Below are 20,880 nucleotides of genomic sequence, written 5' to 3' on the forward strand. Positions count from 1 at the left end.
GTGAAATGCTGTAGCACAGTTCAATAAAAAGAGATGAGGTGGACTAGCCTTTAATTGAAGTTCAGCCTAGACCCCAGGGAAAAAAATCTTTGATTAAAAATCTTTGCCAAATCATACAAAGGATCAAGGGGGTCTGGGAATTACTACTCCGTGTTGATCAGGAGTTGAACATTCCAGTCCAGGTAGGCACGAGAGGTGAGTCCACAAACATGCATTGGTCACTCCATGTAGATTTTGTGCCCTCCTAACACAGTTAGACCTAGGGATGCAAACAGATGTTATCTTAATGTAGCTGCAAGGATTGCATTCCCAGGATTTTTAGGACCATAATATATTGATATTCAGGTCATTTTTGTTTTACCTATTCGACTGTGAATTTGCCTTTGTAAATTCCGAAGTAATTTATTAGATTGCTGAATAAACAAGCAAAATAGTTGGAATCTGTGTGAAATCAAATATTTTAATCTAACCTTAAATACTTGAAATTTCAAAAAGCATTCATATTTTTTGCTATCAAAATACAGGTGAAATATTGACACCTTGCAGCTTGAATTTTACACAGCTATATCTTGAACTGTATCTATTTACAACAGTTAACAGATGTATCCTCCCAAAACGCTTCTCTTGTTTTCAGTTGTTAGGTGTCATACCCAACAACAGGAAAGAGCAAGACTCAGTCTGTTAGCATTTGTATTTTAATTACTGATGCAGTAAGTGATAATTTAGTTTTTTGTTAGATTTGTCAAAATATTAATATGACTAATATTTCCTTTTCAAGTGGGGTCACAAGTTGAAATTTTGCTGTTGTGAGGTCTGAGACAGCAGTGATTGTCTTGGAGTTCTGACCAAGTTATAAGCACTGTCCTCCTGCTCGTTCAGTTTTGACTGAGGGTTTGTGCCAATTTTCAAGCTTCAAAATAGGATCACAGAGGGAAAAGACTTGTGAAGTGCTGCAATAGAGGATGTGGGATTGACGACAGAGGTCAAACTTTGTATTCATTTTAACAATCTGCTTCTCCTTTAATGTAAGTGGCTCATGCACAAAGCAATTACACATCCAAATATTCAAGTATCTCCTTCCAGTAAAGGTCAGCTGTGATCTGTGCTCCTCCATAGTTCATTGTAGATTTGTTTTGGCTTCTATCTCCCTGTATTTGGCTAAATGCCGAAATAAAAATGTGTTAACTCTTAGAAAATTATATAGACCTAAAAATGATTGAGATGCTCCTGATCCAATACAATTTAAAGAATGAAACAACAAGACCTTTTCTTTTCATGGAAGTAATAAGAATGTCTGTGATAGTACATGTTTTCATCTATGTGCAATCTATGTATAGCTTGTTTGTGTTTAAACTGTAAGTTTTTGGAAATTTTATCATTCTGTAATATGGATGCTGAGAATCTTGAGAGAAATTCACGTAGGGACTACTTCTGGCAAGCAATGCATTCGTTGCTTGTTTCCTGCATTTATGCACAACTGATTAGTTTATGATATTGCTTTCATCAGAAGCATTCTGATGTCCCCTTGAGTCAAAAAGGTTGAAAACTGTTATGATTTCCACAGACACTTGGAGGTGAAATGCCTTTGACAGAAGTGATCTTTTAATCAGTTTTCAAATTGTCAAATAACTTAGAAAGGTTTCTGTAATGAAGTGCTGCCTCTGAAGATATAATGTTTGATACAGATTGGGGAAGTTATATCCTAGTCAGTATTTATAGTGAGAGACAGATTGCTTATGATTGATTTGTAACTACCTCCAGTGCTTTCTAATCTGCTTCCCTAAGGAAGGTGTGGTCATAATGATACCTGATTGAATACAAATTTGTGAATCGTTCCAACTTACTTCAAAAACAGGTATTAAGAGCAAGAGAGATTTCTCATCATGTATGTTATGGAAAGAAAATGGGTTCTTTACCAGATCTTCAGGAGATCTTCAGATTTCAACCGTCAATATAATGGACTCCACCCTTTGGACCTAACTGTTTATAATGCACACTGCCCAACCATACTTGCCACCAGCCCACAATAGGACAGATGTATGCTTGCCTCTGTAATACGGACCCATTGTTAAGATATAAATATCAAAATTATTATTTTTTGTGGAGGATACCATGGGAATTTAAACAACTCTAAGGCAAGGTCTCTAGTTATATTATGCATGACTGATTGCCTGTGAGGACAGTCTGGCCCCTTTCCCCAGCCACCCTCCTAGCTTTCTCACTGATCCTTCCTCTATTGTGCAGTCTCATTTCCAAGCTTCCCAAAGGGAGTGGGAGGCAGAGGATATAGTCACAGTGAGAGGAATGAGTTGAATATGATAACATGGTCGTTATCTAGTCATGGGTGGATACTGGATAGTGTTGTGGTATGTCACGGTACAGGGGGCCTCAGGAATGGGAAGATTAAGACCAGAAGAGGCATGGCTAAGTTGACAGAAGCTTGTGCGAAAGCAATAATCTCTATATAGATTACAACACAGAGAATCGTTATGAGATGAAGAGGTTTTAGGGTAACATGGGAAAGAAATAACAACAATTTATGGAGGAGGATGGATATCTTGGTGGAACAGGGAAGCTGAAGCACCTTGGATAAGTTAATCACACCATTAAACCATCATCATCATTGGTGGTCCCTCACAGTTGAGAATGGCTCTTAGTGTCAGTCTGTAGGTGGCTATACAGACTGATGTGGCTTCCATAGGTTCTGTTAAACTTGCGACAGAAAGTAGTTGTGGAATGGAGTGTATGGGGCATTGGTATGTCTGCGTGCTCCTTATTTTATATTTGCTTGGCTTCCGTTTTTTTCCTGATGACAAGTCTCGAAGTGTTTGATGCCTTCTCAGATGCTTCTCCTCCACTTTGGTTGCTCTTGGGCCAGTGATTCCCAGGTGTCTGTGGGAATGCCGCACTTCACCAGTGAAACCTTGAGGGGATCACTGAAGTCCTTCCTCTGTCCACCTGGGGCTTGCCTGCCATTTTGGAGCTGGGTGTAGAACACCTGCTTGGGGAGTCTTGTATTGGTCATGCGGATGACATGCCCAGTCCATCGCAGCCGATCAAAGGTGGTTAGTGCCTCAATACTGGAGATGTTGCCCTGATCAAGCTCACTAACGCTGGTGCATCTTTCTTCCCAGCAGATTCACAGCTTCTCACACAGGACTGTGTTTGTGGTACTGCTCCAGCACTTTGAGGTTTCTGCTGTTGACACTCCACATCTCAGAGCCATAAATGAGGGCAAGAATTACCAGAGCTATGTAAACCATGAGCTTGATGTAAGATCTAATGATGTTGTCCTCATACACTCTTTACCTCAGGCAGCTGAAGGCTGTGCTAGCACACTGGAGGTATCTTGAAACACAGAACACATGAATAGGAAACAACCAACTGTGTTTTGGTGGGAGGATTTAATGTTGGAACATTTGGTTTGAAAAAATTCTCTTAATTAAGAGTCAAGTGGATGGAGAGCTATGCTCAGCTGAGCTCTCCCCTCTTTGACCAAGCATCCCAGAAACTAGCATTGTTCCATAACATATATTTACATTTTAGTGAGATGCCATCTAGGGCAGGAGCTCCAGTAAAGTGAATGTTGATTGACATCTCCTGTTGTCCCAAGCAAAGGCAGGGTGAATGTTTGATGATAGTGGTGACTACAAAGGCCTGTGTGTGGAAAGGCAATATACTCCAGTCTGGAATGTCCAGTTTTCTGGTGTGCTGTCATGGTTTTTATTACCTCAGTCAATGCACAATTTCTGAATACACATGGATTTATGAATAAGATGACCAGTCAACTGTCACGTTTAAGGTGGTCTTCACAGTGGTGGATAAGATAAGGTGAGATGAGGTCAAGGGAATACTGAGGGCGGATCCAGGGCTTAGCATTGGCTTAAAGTGTCAAGGATGGAGAAGAAGTCTGAAAGAATATGCTCACTAGATAAATGAATGCAATTTGTTGATATATCCTAAAAGAATAAGAAATAGGAATAATAATATCTCTGGCCTATGCAACACTTGCTCAAACAATCCTGCCCTTGTGCGAGCCATGGACTAACTAAGGAGAAACCAGCACAGGAGACTCCAACCAAAAGAGCACACTATCTACAACTGACATGCAGACCGCCTGCTGACTACAGCTTCCCCCCAACCCCCACTTCCCCACTTTGACTGTGTAGCTTGATGGCCATGCTATTGAAGGGGCTGTATGACCTCCTGGAGGTGATGGGGTCATTGGTTGAGTTAGCGATGGTTGAATGACAGGTCACTTCAATAATGTTCTGAGATGATACTCAGACACCATTTAAGAATATGCTGCCTGTCATTAATGCTCTCCCATTCTAGTAATGTAGCCTCCAAGCCAGAAGTGAAAGCCTTTTGGAAGTTGAAGCCAAGATCTGAATTGGAATGACATAGCTTTTGAGTTAAACTTGATCTGTATCCTTGGAAAAGCCTCAATGTTTTCTTGGATGAGGTACTCCTCACTGGATACCTGTGTATATTGTAAAAGCATTGCATGAATCACTCCTCATTAACAAGCTCCTTACCATAAATGAATAATCCACAAACTCTTCAGCATGGTAATGTTTAGACCTCATCTATTGTTTCTGACCTTCTACAGCAAAATTCATTTCCTTCTTTCTTCACTAAAAATATTCAAGGTCACCTTTAGTATTTGATTCCTGTGAGGTTGATGCATTGAGCTGGTGGCTATATTCCATGAAGGCTATGATACATGCAAGTGAGATGACTCAGATCGATACCATTACTGCTAAGAATAAGCATGTAGAAATCACTACACACAAGAATCTTCAAGAATTAGCTGAGAATATACTGTCAGCTCCAATAAACTGAGTTCCAAGTAGCTGAAGGACTGATAACTTGCCAGTTCACATCTCCTGTTCCCTCAAATGCAACAAAATAATTTTTAACACAGAAAATAGGACTAGGAGTACAGCATTTGCCCATTCAATTCTGATCTGTATTTTATTTTAAGTGCTGTGGTGCATTGAGGTAATGTGGTCTTATTACTCTTTAATTGAGGTTCAGAAATACTTGACATCCTAAACAGAAAAAAGATTCCTTATGATGACTGTGAGCATTTTAATTGATATTCATTTGGCAGTTCAAATCCAACTGTATTACTTTTCTATCCGTACCACAAAGTTTTCCATAATTTGCTCAAAACAACTGTCTCTTAGAGCTATAGAAATGCTGAGCATGAGATATAAGAGGGGAAATATTGCTCAGGAAAGTATTGGAATTCTTGGGTACAGCAACCAGCTTATTTATTTTGTTTGCCATATAATGAGCTGTTAATACAGCAGGGATAAAAACTAAATATGCAGAACCACCAAGCAACAGCACCAGTACCTAATAAATATCACTGGCTCACTTGTTTGCCAAAATAATTAGCTAAAAATGTACTTACTGTACCTTGTACAAATAAAGCTGCTGTTGGAGGCAATTTGTAAAGTGGTAGTGCGGGAACCTGCAGTTTCTGGAAGCATCGTAAAGTGAACATGTGCTGACATTTGATTACTGGTTCGTTGGCTGAGTTATAATCCTGTTCTGATCAATTCACTGGAGTTTGCTTGATTACTTCTGGGAGTCTGAAAAATATTAAGAGTTCTCTTCGTGGAAATTTATCTTGTTCTTTTATACCTCCCCAGGAGATACGTAGATGAGAAAAATGTTCATGACAATGAAAATTGTACATCATCTGTTGGAAGCACTGTGCCCAGTGGACCATGTGGCATTTTGTTGCTCCACAATTATGTTCTTGCATTTAATGTCTTGATCTGATGAACTAGTTCTGTATGACAATTATGCTTTTCATTTGAAATTAGTGCTATTTCTAATAATGATGCACTCACAATGACAATGTAGAGAACTTGGAGTGAGAGTTGTTCCATATTGTGTTAATTGGCTGAATGTTAAAAAAGAGATATGATGAAGATGGCTATGGAACACACATTGAATCAAGCTAAACCCACCTGACTCAACATGATGCTTCATTTTAAGGTTAAATGCTTTCATTCATAAATATGAAGATGAAATATTAGCATATGCATTTCTTCACCAAAGATCAGCTCAGGAGGAAAATTAAGAAAGCAAAATAGGTATGGATCATCTACCTGGTCTCTTGGCAGGAGACTGTTTGTTGTGGCTTACATGATTTAAGGTTGACACATTTGCAAACATTTATTTCTGAACTTGGAAAATACAGAGAGGGTGAACATAACATTCTCACATTTCAAACTGAAGTGAGTACGTTCTCAGAATTTTCTTTTACTTCAATGGAGGGCACATTTCATGTTTTATGTGCAGTTATGTTTCTTGGTTGAATCATGTACTTACCTAATATGTTAAGAAGAAATACATGCTAGTCAATGCTGCATTATCGATTTCTTTTCCTCCCTTAATTAATGTGACAAGATGCGTTAAAGGACACAGTTAAGGTAGTTTCACAGAATACTAAAATCTAAAACCCTTCAACAGCTAAATGCTGGGGATTGTAAAGAGAAGTTGGCATCTGGTCAAAGCATTCGTTGGATTAAAATGCAAATAAAGTAGGCATCTTGTGCTTTGGGACTCCTGCTACGAACAGACTGTAGAATTTCACCTTTTTGTTGACATTTATGTAATTTGGAATTGATCAGAGGAGTAATTGTACAAAATATTATAGGTTCTCTATTCAAGTGTATATAAGTAATTTAACAAGCAGAGTAAAGCATTTCAAAGTAAATTTTGAAGCATTTATCTATTTTTATCACTGAAACTGAAGAAAAAAATCTATACAATAGATGCAAGATATTTTAATTATTGTCAGCTGAAATGTATCAATAACTAGGCTATGGTTCTGAATTAAACTAAACATAAATTTCACCAGTTTTAGCATTTAAAATGTTGCTTGACATATAGTTATCATATTTTCATGTCATCATCTTCATCAACTATTCTTTGTACAAGACAGGTTTTTAGTTCATAAGCTTCTCCATATCTCATGTCCATATCATTTCCAATAACTTCCTTCAATCTTCAAGCCATTCAGCATTGATTTTCTCTTCCTCTTTTTTTCTCTCTAATTTGCATTTCCTCCTTTTCATGTACAAAGCTAAAATTTAATACTGTACAAATTATTCCTTTTTAACTACTGGAAGTCGATGTTTCTAAGGTATCATTGCATATGTAAGTGTTAACTTCCTCCTGAATTCCTTAAAGTTGCTCCAGCCTTTCTGTTTGAACTCTTGAGTGCTCATAAAACAATTTGTTTTGTAGTCATCAAGACATACAGCACAGAAACAGACCCTTCAGTCCAACTCGTCCATGCCGACTAGATATCCTAACCTAATCTAGTCCTATTTGCCAGCACTTGGCCCATATTCCTCTAAACACTTCATAAACCCATCACGATGCCTTTTAATTGTTGTAATTGTACTTGCCTCCACCACTTCCTCTGGCAGCTCATTCCATACACACACCACCCTCTGTGTGAAAAAGTTGCCCCTTAGGTCCCTTTTAAATCTTTCCCCTCTCACCCTAAACCTATGCCCTCTAGTGCTGGACTCCCCCACCCCAGGGAAAAGACCTTGTCTATTTACCCAATCCATGCCCCTTATGATTTTATAAACCTCTATAAGGTCACCTCTCAGCCTCTGACACTCCAAGGAAAACAGCCCCAGCCTATTCAACCTCTCCTGATAGCTCAGATCCTCCAGAATTGCACACAATATTCCAAAAGTGGCCTAACCAATGTTATAACATGACTTCTCAACTCCTATACTCGATGCTCTGACCAATAAAGGAAAGCATACCAAACACCTTCTTCACTATCCTAATCTACCTGTGATTCTACTTTCAAGGAACTATGAACCTTCACTCCAAGGTCTCTTTGTTCAGCAACACTCCCCAGGACCTTACCATTAAGTGTATAAGTCCCACTCTGATTTGCCTTTCCAAAATGCAACACCTCACATTTACCTAAATTCAACTCCACTCTTCAGCCCATTGGCCCATCTGATCAAGAGCCTGTCGTACTCTGAGGTAACCTTCTTCGCTGTCCACTACACCTCCAATTTTGGTGTCATCTGCAAACTTACTTATGTATAATCCCAGTCAATTTAGGTCTTTAAAATTTGGCAAATTAATTTTTATTTCTTTTTTGTTTATTTCTACAATACAGCCTTTAAACCAGTTTACATCATACATTATTTGACTGGAAAAGCCATTATCTCTTCCAAAATACTGGAAAGCGGCCCCTTTTTCAAGTATTTGCAGAGAAATTAATTCTAAATGAATTTTCTTTAAAATAAAAACTGAGGTGAGAAATTCAGTTTTTGGCAGCATCTATGAAGAGATAAAGAGCATTGATATTGCCCGTCAATGACCTTTCCACGCTGCCTTTTGAGTCTGCTAGATACTCTGTTTTCTAACTGTTGACTTCATAGCGGTATGATAATGGTATGATACAGAGTCAGATTTATTGCAGCCTCTGTATCATATTTGATCTGAAGGTGGTGTTAGAGCCCTCGCTGATGCTTCATTGTTTTACTTTATTCTTTTATCAATTTTGATTTGAGCTCTGAACTGGGAATTGTGACCTAAAGATGACTTTTGGACTGAGTAAGATTTAAAAGGAAAACAAACACAACACGCTTTGGATTATTTGTGAGGCCAGGCCTCACAAATCACTGATTTAACTGCTGTATCATTGGCAGTCATTGGCATTAAGACTGCTTATTTCAACCTCTAACATTTCCTAAGTTCATCCCTATTTTAGTTCATCTGCTGCTGAAATCCTCAGCAGTGTATTTGTTGTTATGAAATAGTGTATTCCAACACTGTTTGAATTCCCAAACCTTCCCTTCTGAAATTTTTGATCATTGAAATTACAGCTGATGCCTGTAACCTAATTTACACCAAGTTCTCATCTCCTATTTGCCCCGTCTCCGCTAACCTACATTAGTTAATCAACTTTCTATTTCAAGAATTTTTAAATTTCTCCATGCACTCAATCTCTATCTCTAAGTTCCTTCAGCCACTCAGATATATTTGTGCACCCCTAATTTTGACTTCTGAAACATCACTGATTTAATTGCTGTATCATTGGCAGTCATACTAAGTGCGAAGCTGCCTAGGAGCTGAACTCTGAAATTCATTTCCTAAAAACCTCAGCTAGTTTTTCTTCTTTGAGGAAGTTCCTTAAGAAGTCCCTTTTTGAACAAGCTTTTGGTGATCTCCTATAATATCTCCTCACATGGCTTGGTGTCAAATTCCCAATTATAATGCTCCTGTAAAGTGCCTGAGGATATTTCATTATGGTAAAGCCACCATGCAAGTACAAGTTGTTGTTGATTTTAAAAGTGATGAAAGAGCACAATAATGAAACAGCCGCCCAGATTACATTCTTCCCAATTTTATTTTCTGGTGACATCAACAGAGAAGATAATTGATCAGAGCTTTCAATAGTCTGGCTGTTTGCGTCTGTCAAACAAGAATCCCCCCCACCCCCACCCCCAATATGTGAAAGAAATGTTGCTTTGCTGTTAGTGGTCAAAGAGGTTCAATTGTTTTTTTAAGCAGTCTTGTGAATTCCAGCAGCAACTTCATTTGTTCAAATCTGTTTTATTTCCATGGAAAAAGGAGTGTAATACTTAATTGTATTTAAAGCCTAAATCAGAACATGTCATCTACATTTCTAAACAAAGTCATGTCATTCATTCAAAAATATAAAACGTACTTCAGGTCTGTTTTTACTGTCATATTCTGCACGCTGATGATAAATCTTAATTTGATCAATTGTACATTTTAGTCACTTAATTTCAGTTACCAAAATGAACAAAATTGATGCCAAAAATATTTTAAAGCAATGTAACATTATTGAAACCTGTCTCTTGCTAATGAATCAACGATAACTTACTTTCTCTGTAATTGGCATTTTGCCAATCAATGCTGTTTGAGATTCTAGCTAGAGGGTGTAATACATTTCAATATTCCATAGATGCTTTGTTTTTAAATACACAAAAACATTGTGTATTAGCTTTAGGGGGTGATTGAGTCCCTGGGGTGGCCTGGTACTATTGCAAAAACTTGTGCCTGTGTAGATATGCTTTTCAGTGTATTTGGTCTACAACTTCAGCTTGTTGTCTGAACAGCATTGTTGCAGAATGCCCCTGTGTTGCTAAAATGAACCCTGAACTGTCCAATGTTCCAACTAACACCTTTGTAAAGGGAAAATTAAAATTGTTAATATGCCAAGAGGGAATTGCTTGATTACTTAAATTAGCTGCCATGTTCTTAGTCATTGTGGATGCCCACTCGTAGTGGCTGTACCTGCATCGAGTTCATTTGTCAAATATGGGGACAAATGCGAGCATCTTTTTTTAACGCATGGGCCCCTGGAAGTGTTGGTCACAGACAAATGGACCATCGTTTACCAGCAGAGAATTTGAGTACTTCCTCCAATTGAATGGTATTCGGCATATAAGGACAACTCCATATCATCCATCATCTAATGGTCTGGCAGAAAGTGCAGTCCAAACTTCGAAGGCAGGCTTAAAGAAACATCATACAGCGTCAGCCAATTATGGGACCACCCTTCATACAACTACAAGGATAGCTCCAGCAGAGTTGCTCAGGGGGTGCGGGGAAGGGAGGGGGCTGGGGTGGTTGGAAGGTGGGTGAATTAGCATCAGGACCGCCAATGGAAGACACAAGACTCCTCCAAGCGACCAAGACGCTTTACTTCAGGTGACAAAGTTTGGTGCCAAAACCACAGAAATGGCCCTGCATGGGTAAGAAACATGGTCAACACGAGGTCAGGTCCAGTGATGCACAAAGTTTGGGTAGATGAAGTGGTCCTCAGCAAACATATGGATGACCTGAAACCTGCAAATCTGCAAACAGGGCAGCAGCAAAACATTTCCCACCTATCAGAACAGGTGGAAATGCTTTTGGAACCCATGGATTTTCGCCCTCAACCTAACGTTGAAGGAATCTCAGAGTCTGAGGTAGTTACAGCAGATGTTGCAGCCTTGATGCCTTTACCACCTGAAGAAGAGGACAAATTTCTTTCAAGAGGTGCTTAGGGCGCAAGAGACAGGCTACAGTTCAGTACACACTGCCTGTATCTGAGGCTGAGTTGGAAAATCCAGACCCAGATGGAAAAACCCAGGAGAGGCTACAAGAAAAGGAACAGGCTTACATCATTGGATTTAGAGGGAAAGGGACGTAGTGATTGTAATGAGCTCAGTCAGGTGGATCTAATAGAATATGAGTTCCCTGAGTGGAGCTGTTAATGTGGTCCAATTGGGGAGCCCTGGCTGACAGATATAACTAGGAGTATCAGGGGTTCTGTTCACTCTGATAGCTGACTGAGGAACCTGGCCAGTGGCAAGTATAATACATGTGTAATTGAGAGGTGACTTAGTCATGACATACCGGCATCAGTGAAGTTATTTCAGATATTCAGACCTGCACTGATCCATATTTCTAGGCTAGACCATTAGAATCTCCTTCCCCTCTGATATAGGGCTGGCTCTCTTCCTCAAAGATGGCTCTTGCAGGTCAGAGCATACCTTCCTCTGGGTCTTCTTGTGCCACAAGTCTTACTGTGAGTTTTTGCCAGGGGTTGGCTTCTAGGTGCTTGTTTTAATTTATCTTGTCCTGGACCTTCACCCTGATCACCCTTCACTATTGCCATGCTGGAGAGGTGTAGCCTCCACATCCTCAGGCACTGAAGTCAAGATGCTGGAAAGGCTGATCAGTACTTTTTCAACAAATAACCCTCAGGCTGGTTGTGACTGGTTTCCCCTGAACCTTTGTGACCTATTTGACCTTGGTTTCCAATGTTCTGCATAACTGATAGCTGCAGGCTGCAGTTCAATTGATTTGGCTAATTTTCTGTTAGGCTTGATATCTATAGCTGTGGGTCAATTTAGGATGTACAATTTTGGGGGTATGGTCATGTGATCACAGTCCCTTCTATTTATCCCTTGAAGCATCTGGTGAAACTAAGACTACAGGCTCAGCCCATGCTCTCATGCAGGCAAGTATCAAGTCTCAGATGGATAGCCTAGCTCCCTGAGTATCTTAGTTCTCCATTGTACATAGACATCAATACCCTATTAACGAACTGTCTTCCTTACACACATCAATAAGCCTAACAGTACTATATACAAATAACTCAATACATAACTTGAGAATTAGCCACTATTTACATATACTGGCTCAACCTCAAGCCTCTTTGGCAATTAGCAGCACTCGATAGAGTAAAATTCATACAGCGCACTAATTAACACGGCCTTTTCATGAAGCAGTCTGGGTTAATTAATTTCTTGGCTCCCAATATAGGAGCATAGAGTCCATAGTTAGTTTCTGGATAAGTTCCTTCCAGCGGATGAATTTAACCATGAGGACGGTGAGGTAGATCAAAGTAAACAGAATGAACACAGCCAAGTATGATAGGAGACATATGGGTATATATGCATGTTTTGAGCCCTAGGCCCAGAGGTCATCCCACCAATTAATCGCTTTGATTTCCCTAGTACCCTTTCAATTTGCTCTGTCTGCTGAATAATAGTAACAAAACATTAGGTTGCGTTTGTAGCGAAGGTGACGATCAAGTGGTATTATTTGCTAAACTATTAATCCGTCGATTCAGCTAATGTTCTGGGGACCTTGGTTCGAACTCTGATGATGGAATTTGAACTCAATAATAAAGAAAATCAGTAATTAAGAATCCACTGATAACTATGAAACCATTGTTGATTGTCGCAAAAACAATCTGTGGTTCACTAATGTCCTTCAGGGAAGGAATTGTGTCAACCTCACCTAGTGTGGCCAACATGTAACTCCAGACCCACAGCAATGTGATTGACTCTCACTTGTCCTCTGAAATGGCTGAGCAATCCACTCAGTTTACCCTACAGAGTCTCAAAGAAATGGAACCAGGTGCTTCACCTGGCATCAACCTCGGCATCGGAAAAGTCCACGGCAGAAACAGCCCTGTTAACTCTGCAAAGTCCTCCTTACTACCATCTAGAGACGAGTGCCAAAATTGGTAGAGCTATCTCACAGACTGGTCAAGCAACAGCCAGACATAGTCATACTCACACAATATTCCAGACACCACTATCACCATCCCTGGATACGTCCTGTTCTACTGGGAGGATAGACTCAGCAGAAGTGGCGGCACAGTGAAATAAAGTCGGGATGGAGTTGGTCTTGGAGTCCTGAATGTTGACCCCATGAAGCACCATGTTTTCAGGCTAAACATGGGCAAGGAAACCTGATTATCACGTACTGTCCTCTCTTGGCTGATAATTCGGTCTTCCTCCATATTGAACAACACTTGGAGAAAGCACTGAGGACGTTAGTGGCACAAAATGTACTCTGCATAGGTATGTGAGTAACCACCATCAAGAATGACTTGGCAACAGTACTACTACTAGTACTGATCAAGCTGGTCGGGTGCGAAAAGACATAGCTGCTAGACTGAGTCTGCAGCAAGTGGTGAGAGAACCAACAAGAGTGAAAAGTATATTTGACCTCATCCTTACCTATCTGTCAGCTGCAGATGCATCTGTCCATTACAGTATTGGTAGGAATGTTTGTGTTTTTGGAGACAAAGTCCTGCTATCACATGGAGAATAACCTCCCTAATGTTGTATGGCACTGTCACCATGCTAAATGGGAGAGACTTGAAACAAATCTAACAATTCAAGACTGAGCATCCATGAGGTGCTATTAGCTATCGACAGCAGCAGAATTGTTCTCCAGCACAACATGCAACCTGGTTCGGCATATCCCCTACTCAACCATTAACATCAAGCCAGTGGATGAACCCTGGTTCAATGGAGAGTGCAGGAGGGCATGTCAGGAGCAGCACCAGGCATACCTGAACATACTTTCAATAGGTGAAGCTACCAAACAGGATTATTTGAATGCCAAATAGTGTTAGCAGCAAGTATACATAGAGCTAAGCAATCCCACAATCAACAGATCAGATCTAAGCTCTGCAGTCATGTCACATCCATTCATGAATGGTAATGGATGATTAAACAACTCACAGGAGGAGGACGGCTCCACAAATATCTCCATCTTTAATCATGGAAGAGCCCAACACATCATTGTGAAAGATAAGGCTGAAGCATTCACAGCAATCTTCAGCAAAAAGTGCAAGATTCAGTTCGGCTTCCTCCAGTGGTCACCAGCATTACAGATATCAGTCTTCAGCCAATTTGATTTGCTCCATGTGATATCAAAAAACGGTTGGAGACACTGGATACTGCAAAGTTTAGAGGCAGTGACAGCAATAGTACCGAAGATTTCTGGTCCAGACCTTGCTGTTCTCCTAGTCAAAGTCTTCCAGTACAGTTACAACACTGGCATCTACTTGAAAAATGGAGAAAATTGCCCAGAAATGTCCTGTGCATAAAAAGCAGGACAAACCAAACCTAGACAATTATCGCCCCATAAGTCTACTCTCAATCATCAACAAAGTGATGGAGGTGCCATCAAGCACATGCTCAGCAATAACCTGAATCTTGGTTCTGCTAGATCACTAAGCTCCTGACCTCATCACAGCATTGGTTCAAACTTGGGGAAAAAAGCTTAATTCCAGTGGGGAGGTGAGAGCAACAGCCCTTGGTACCAAGGTTGCATTCAACTGAGTGTGGCATTGATGAGCCCTATCAAAACTGAAATCAATGGGAATTCGGGGGCAAATTCTCAGTTGGTTGAAGTCATACCTGGTACATAGAAAGATGGTTATGGTTATTGGAAGTCAGTCATCTCAGCTCCAGGACATGTCTGCAGGAGTTCCTCAGGGCAGTGTCCTCCACCCAACCACCTTCAGCTGCTTTAGCAATGATCATCCCTCCATCATAAGATCAGAAGTGGAATGATGATGTCCATGTTCAGCACCATTCACAGCTCCTCAGATACTGAAGCAGTCCATGTTCAAATGCAAATCTGGGCAATATCTAGGCTTGGGCTGACAAGTGGCAAGTAACATTTGCACCACACAAACACTAGGCTCTGACCATCACCAATAAGAGACAATCTAATCACTGCCCCTTGACATTCAAGGGTTTAACCATCACTGATTTCCCCATTACTAACATCCTGGAGGGGAGGTTACCATTGACTAGAAACTCAACTGGACTCACCACATAAACACAATGTCTTCCAGGCTGGTCAGAGGCTGGGAATCCTGTAGCGAGTCACTCACCACCTGACCTTCCAAAACCTGTCCACCATCTATAAGGCAATCAGGAGTGTGATGCATTACAGTGCACTTTCCGGGATAGTTGCTGCACCAGCAACACTCAAGAAGCTTGACACTATCCAGGACAAAGTAGCTGCTTGGTTGGCACTACATCCACATGCATCCACTCCTTCCACCACCAACCCTCAGCAGCAATGTGTGCTATCTAAAAGATGCACTGCAAAAATTCACCAAAGATCCTCGGACAGCACTTTCCAAATTCATGACCACTTTCACCATGAAATACAAGGACAATAGAAACATGGCAACACCACTACCTTCAAGTTCCCCTTCAAGCCACTCACCATCCTGACATGGAAATGTATCACCTTTCCCTCATTGTTGCTGGGTCAAAATCCTGCAATTCTCTCCCTAATAACATTGTGGGTCAACTCACAACAGGTGAAGAAGGCAGCTCGCTACCACCTTCTCAAGGGCAACTAGAGATGGGCAATAAATGCTGGCCAGTCAGCGATAAGCATGTTCCACAAAGGATTTTTGAAAAATGTCACTTGTGTCTGGATCTGCTGTAATATTTCTGTTAATATTTCAATGCCCATGTCATACTTCTCCCAATAATCTCTGAAAATATATCCAAGTTCGCCACTGACATTGACCAAGATTTTACTCCTGCTGTGGACATCTGTAAGCTCGATTAGGCCTACCCTGGCTGGTATATGTGGCCTAATACAAAAGTGGTGTTTTGGATGTTAGATGTGAAAGTCCCATACTGGTAATGTTTTAGGGAAGTTGTAATGCTACATTCATCCTCCCCCAAACACTACCCTAGTGATGTCTGTGTTTAGGCTCCAGCTCTCTACATCTGTGCGGAAACCACACAAGGCATCTTCATTTGAATATGTGGATCGGGGCATAAATTACATCTTTTGTTTATTGAATTTTAATTAGAGTGGTACCTATGAACCCTCCCTCTTTCCCAACAGTGTATACCAAGGTGCCGTCGTATTCTAACCATGCTCCCTCTTGGATAATGCCAACACTTTACACCTTGAAGAATTGTAACCCATTTTGATTTGGCTGTATGATTGGGGCCATCACTGTGGCTTGTCCTGGGGTCCCCTTACAACTGTTGTTAAGCTGGACCTTGGTCAATTGTCATAATTAACTATTTGAAATACTGGGATGTATCTTCTCTTAACAAGTGCTATATCTGTTCATCAGTGGTCCAAATGTGACCTGTCCTTCTTAGCCTACCTGGAGGTTCTCCCTCAACTGTTCAATCATCCACTGCCCATATATGCGCCAAGGGACCTATTCTGCTGCCTACTGTCAATATCTATCTTTCCTGATAGTCTTGTTTATGGTCCAGGTTGCCCTTTTAGCATGATTATTCAGTGTTGGTCTGCCTGATTTTCTTTTATTCCCTGCTTGGCGGGGGACTGTTAGTGACTGTCCAAGATGATCCAAGGTCTGTTTGACTTGCTGGGTTAAAAGTTTGAGTTTATTATCCACATTAGCCAAATCAAGGCTATCAACTGTGGACAGTTGTGCTCTGTTGCCAAATCACTGGACACATCTTTTGCTATGCCCCACCGGTGTGGATCACAGTCTTGTTTGTGTCAATCCCTGTTTTTCATCCAAATAGCCTCTAAGCCAAATACAAGTATAATTTCAGAAGTTGGAAAGGGCGCTATGTTGGCAGCTGCATTCCGGATAATTCTAACATGTCACTGGTACCAATTTATGGTAAGTAATATATATTGTCATACAGAGTTTTGCCTGTGTGTTTTAAAACCACCCATTTTATGGTCCTGGTTTAGTCATAGAATCATAGAATCCCTACAGTATGGAAGCAAGTCATTTGTCCCATTGAGTCACACTGACCATCTGTAGAGCATCCCATCCAGATCCATCTCTCTACCCTATCCCTATCACCCTGGCTAATCCACCTAACCTACACATTCCTGAACTGTGGCAGGAACCGGAGCACCTGGAGGAAACCCACACAGAATCAGGGAGAATGTGCAAACTCCACACACAGAGTAGCCTGAAGATGAAATTGAACCCAAGTCCCTGGCGCTGTGAGGCAGCAGTGCTAACCAGTGAGCCACCATGTCACTCCTGAACAAACATTTGTCCTGAACAAATGTGTAGGAATGCACTTCTGGCTGGATTCCCATTTCTAATTTAATTAGAAATGGGAAATTAGCATCACCAAGGGGAAGAATAGGCAGAGAGCAGATGAACGCAAAAGAACTAGCGGCCTGAAGTGCATATACTTTGATGCAAGGAGTATAGTAGGTAAGGCAGATGAACTTAGGGCTTGGATTAGTGCCTGGGAGTATGACATTATTGCGATTAAAGAGACTTGGTTGAAGGAAGGACATGATTGGCAATTAAATGTTCCAGGATATAGATGCTTCAGACAGGACAGGAAGGGAAGTAAAAGTGGGGAAAGAGTTGCATTGTTGGTCAGGGATGATATCATGGCTGTGCTAAAGGAGGACACTGTGGAGGGCTTGAGCAGTGAGGCATTATAGGTGGAGCTGAGAAATAAGAAGGGTGCAGTTACATTGATGGCGCTTTATTACAGGCCTCCTAACAGTGAGTGTGAGGTAGAAGAACAAATAGGTAAACAGATTATGGAAAGATGTAGAGGCAACAGGGTGGTGGTGATAGGAGATTTTAATTTACCCAACATTGACTGGGATACACTTAGTGTCAGAGGTCTGGATGGGGCAGAACTTGTAAGGATCATCCAGGAACGTTTTCTAGAGCAGTATGTCAATAGTCTGACAAGGGAAGTGGCCATATTGGACCTGGTGTTAGGGAATGAGCCAGGCCAGTTGATAGAAGTTGCAGTGGGGGATTTCATTGAGAATAGTGACCACAATTCTATAAGTTTTAGCATACTCGTAGACAAAGGTGAAAATGGTCCTAAGGGACAAGTGCTAAACTGGGTCAAGGCCAATTATGTCAAAATCAGGCAGGAGCTGGGAAATGTGGATGGGGGCAGCTATTTGAAAGGAAGTCCATCTTTGATATGTGGGACCCTTTTAAAGATAGGTGTGACCCTTTTAAAAAAAGGGATAGGAAAGACAAGAAATGGTGTGACTAGCTAAGAATCCCCTCTGCCCCCTGTTGACAGCATCTACATCCTTCCTATAATTATGCAACCAGAACTGGATACAAAATTCCAGCTAATGTCTAACCAGGGTTTTACAGAGCTGCAGCAAAACGTCCCGGCTCTTAAACTCAATCCCACTATTAATGAAAGCCAAAGTACCATATGCCTTCTTAACAACCCAATCAACTTGGGTGGCAACTTTGAGGGATCTATACATGGACTCCACTGTTCCTCCACACTGACAAGAATCCTGCCTTTAACCCTGCAATCAGCATTCAAATTCAACCTTCCAAAATGAATCACTTCGCATTTATCCAGGTTGAACTCCATCTGCCACTTCTCAGCATTGCTCTGCATCCTGTCAATGTCATGTTGTAACCTGCAACAGCCCACGACACCATCTACAATACCACCGAGCTTTGTGTCATCGACATATTTACTAACCCACCTTTCCGCTTCTTCATCCAAGTCATTTATAAAAGCTATGAAGAGCAGAGGCCCAAGAACAGATCAAGGAATTAGGTGGTGGGATTTCCTCCACTAAATTTGGCTGCGTGATCTCACCCACGAAGTTAACTAGTGTTTCTGGTCCTTCTAGCAGCATAGACTGGAGTCTTGAGTCTGGCTTATGTGGCAGTGCTAACTACAAGGGTACCCTGCAGCCTCTTGCAAAGTGCCTGTATGTCCACTATTGCAGCGGCAGCTGTTACCTTGGACCTCCCTACTGATTCCCCTCTCACTGGGGGGATAGCTGTATGGAGGTAATTGGCTCTGATAATAGATTCCCTTGTTTCAGTTCTCCCCTTCATTCCCAGGGGGCCAAGGTTTGTGGTTTAATGAGTGCATTTTTATCTTGCCTTATTTGGGGTTCTCTGATTCATGAACCTCTTTCTCCCATGCTCCGGACACCCTTCTTATCACTCATCATTCTGTGGTGATGTTCTCCGTTGCATCAAAATTTTTGCATGATTTCTTTGCTGCCTCAGCAGCATGTGAAACATGTGTTTGGGTCCAATTTACCCTGTTTTGCAGTGTCTGCAAAGTCCGGCCTAGGTTATAGAGATTTTTGTGAACTGCTATTGGGTGTTCTCCCTTTCACTGCCTACACTTACTTAATTCCTTCACGCATCTCCCATATTATATCTTACAGTGCCTAGGCTTGCCATTTTCTTGGCCTGCAGATCCCCTCCTCCTATTTTCAGAGGATTGGGTAAGGCAAAATGCTTTACAAGGTTCAGACACATTAACATTAATTTTACCTTCAACACTTCGACGTTGATGGACGTCAGCTATGGATTCAATTGCGGGGATTTTCTTGGCTATCTCCAATTGCACCTCCAGTGGCAGTCTGCACTCCAGTCTCAGCTCCAGCATCACCCCAGGTTCTACCTCCCAGTGCTGCTGTGTTTTTACTATTCCCCCGGACCTCCCCCTTACTGAGGGTGAAAGTTCGGTCCTCAGCAAAGGCCTCCTGGATTAATGCGTTTGACATGCATTGCAACATCAAACATTTCTTCCTCCACCTACGGACCCACCTTTTCAATTCAGACTCCCACCCTCCCACCTTCTCCTGCCTCCAACATAGCCCATCCACCTGGACACCCCGTGCTGGCCTGTTACCCACCCTGAACATCTTCATTTCTAACAAGACCTGCAAAGGACCTCTGCTGTTTTATATCTTCAGAACAATTCACTCACTGACCAAATGCTTTTTCCCCACTATATTGGACATAAAAGAACGTAAGTTGAACAAAATCTCATATATTTACCTCAATACTTGGGTTTCCTCAACCATTCCAGAACCTTCTTCTGGCCCCTGGAACTACTTGGATGCCATTAGCCACACGGCTGCTCCAGCCACAACCACCATAGTGAATTATGACATCATTTCCGCCCTCGTCGCCCCACAGACCACAGCCAGTGCCAACCATGCTGCAGTGGTCCAGATCGCCGTCCAGACAGCCACCTCCACAATCACCGGGAAGATGACCACCTCCACGACCGCTGCAGGATCCACTGCTGCTGCCGAATGCCACAGAATCCACTGCCACCGCAAGATCTTTCCCTTCTCCCCCGTTTGTTAAGTCTCTCATCTGTTAGAATGACCATGTTAGCTTCACTACTTTCATATGTAAATCACAAAACTTTTTTAAAAGTTACATTCTCAGGTTAATTTTAACAATTAGTGTCTGTGCCATAATGTTTAGACTGATTCTAATCTAAAAAAATAAGTTAACAGACTCTTACACGGATTCATGCAGTTTTTGAGCAAAGTACAACGTAACTTTGCAAGAACAAATTCACCTCATAAGCGTTTATGTATATGTGTGCATGTGGGTGGGTGTGTGTGTGCATGTGGGTTTGTGTGTGTGTCTGGAGCGGGGGTATGTGAGTGTCTGTGAGAGAGAGTGTATATACGTGTGTGTGTGAATGTAAAGGGGTCTAAGTCTGTGAGAGGGTGCATGTGTGTGTGTGTGTGTATGCGTGTGTGTAGGAGTGTGTGTGAGCCTCTGTGTCTTACAATTGTGTA

At 41.4% G+C, this 20,880-nt stretch overlaps 1 protein-coding gene across 3 annotated transcripts in view; it reads left to right on the plus strand.

Moving 5' to 3' along the window:
- mipol1 (mirror-image polydactyly 1) overlaps positions 1 to 20,880 on the plus strand; it is a 413,171-nt gene that overhangs the window by 216,972 nt on the left and 175,319 nt on the right. The gene's annotated exons all lie outside the window — the stretch shown is intronic.

The sequence above is a fragment of the Chiloscyllium punctatum genome, chromosome 4 (genome assembly GCF_047496795.1).
Source record: "Chiloscyllium punctatum isolate Juve2018m chromosome 4, sChiPun1.3, whole genome shotgun sequence".
In the NCBI taxonomy this organism is placed as follows: Eukaryota; Metazoa; Chordata; class Chondrichthyes; order Orectolobiformes; family Hemiscylliidae; genus Chiloscyllium; species Chiloscyllium punctatum.